Source organism: Myotis myotis, unplaced genomic scaffold (genome assembly GCF_014108235.1).
Source record: "Myotis myotis isolate mMyoMyo1 unplaced genomic scaffold, mMyoMyo1.p scaffold_m19_p_1, whole genome shotgun sequence".
Lineage (NCBI taxonomy): Eukaryota > Metazoa > Chordata > Mammalia > Chiroptera > Vespertilionidae > Myotis > Myotis myotis.
Window position 1 is genome coordinate 98196006 of NW_023416313.1, and position 2057 is coordinate 98198062.

Here is a 2057-nt window from a genome sequence, read left to right on the forward strand (position 1 = left end):
GGAGAAAATCTAATGCCATTACAGTAATGAATGGAATAATTTGCAAATATTAAAATGATGATGATGGAGGCTAGAAACTTGGAAAGATGTTCATGACACAATAAGGCATAGGACAAATGTCTCCCAACTATATAATAATCATGCAATTGAGATAAAAGAAAAACCAAATGTGTTAATGTTTATAACGTCAGGGCCAGGTGATTATAGGTGATTTTTATAAAATAAAATTTCCAAATTATAAAAAAATTTCCGTAACTTTTTTTAAAAAAATTTCTGATACAATTTAATGGAGAAAAAAAAAAAAAGATGCCAAGGGCAAACCTTCCCATTGGAAGTATATAGCTTATTCTGTCATTCTGGGGTTTTTTGTTTTGTTTTGCTTTTGTTTTTGCTTTAGTTTGTGAGTCAAGCAGCACCAGAGAAGTCAGTGCAGGACTCCGGAGCTTCATTCCTCCAAGCTCTGCTTCCCTGCATGCTGCAGTCAGCCCCCAGCTCACGCCTTTGTGAAGAGGTAACTGGAGCAGCATTATAAAAAGAGGTCAGAGCTAGAGGGCATTTTGGTGACCAGCAAAGTCAGCCTCCATATGTGATAGATGAGGACACCGAGGACCAGAAGCCCCAGTGAGGCAGGAGTCCCGGCCCGGAACCCTGGCTTCTGATACTCCGACAGCAACTGTGTCCTTCAGCCTTATGCAGAGGTGGCTGCCAAGTTCCCTACCTCACCTGTGTCCACTGCCTTGGACTCCAGCTACCTCTCCCAGCTCTCACAAATCATGAGACATCACAGTCTCAAGTACACATAATTGCTTGCTTTTTAATGAAAGATGAAGAAGAGAAGAGAAGAAACAATAAACCACAGAACTGTAGATCTGAAAGGTTGCTGGAGATCGTAGAGTGGGAAGAAGAGAGCAAGTGCCGGAGGCTGGCTGACCCACAATGTCTGGCATTGCTGGATGTTATGGACTGAATGTCTGTGTCTCCCCCAAATTCAGATGGTGAAAGCGTAACCTTCGATGTGATGGTGTTAGGAGATGGGGTCTTTAGGGAGGTAACTGGGTCATGAGAATGGACCCCTCATGAATGGGATTAGTGCCCTTAGAAAAGGGCTCCAGAGGGCTCCCTGACCCCTTCTGCCATGTGGAGACACGGTGAGAAGGCTGTGTATTGTTTGCAACCAGGAAAGGGGCCTTTTCCAGAACCCAACTCTGCTGACACCCCGATCTCAGAATTCCAACCCCCAAAACTGTGCGGAGTACATTCCTGTTGTTATAGTGCTTTGTTACAGCAGATAGCAAGACACTGGGGATGGGTGAGACTCCAGGCGGAACCTCTTCTCTGGCTGATCCAAAATGACGCAAGAGCTGGGCGGAGAGGAAGGGAAATGACAGTTCTGACTATCACTTCTCTGTACCAAACCCCAGTGTTCCCCCGCAAACCACCAGGAGGCTCCGTGATGAGCGGGCTGATCACCACACACCGTTCTCCTCTGGGCACCGACTTACAGGGGAGAAAACAAGCGCACAAGTAGGAAGCGACCTGCTCAGCACATCCCAGGAGGCTGCAGCAGGCCGAGAGCCAGAACCCGGGCTGCATGGCCCCCTGGCGTCCAGATGTTTTGGGGAGCTCAGCAGCCACGTTCTCCTTCGGTGCTGTCCCCCCGGCACTCAGCATTTCTTGTCTTACAAAGACATTATTCTTGCACCCAGAGAAGTTTATTTTATTGTTTCATTTTTCTCCTAACAAAAGAAGACCTGCAAAAGGAACATATGCAAAATCTCACCCGCTCAGACCCACAGGCACCAGGATCCACGCTCCACCGCAGAGTGGACTCAGAGAGCCCGCGCTCCCTTGTCCCCTGTCCCCAGAGGCCCTCAGACCTACCTTCTAGGACTGGGAGAAGGGACAGGCTAGATTTCTGGAAACTGTGTGAGACAAAAACTACTAGTATAGTCACGCTTGAAGTACAGCAGTTAAGCTTGGCGGAGCAGGGAGATGCCAGAAGGAAGATGTTGCCGCCCTCTTAGTTCTTCCTCTAAATTTAGAAATTCACCGGGACA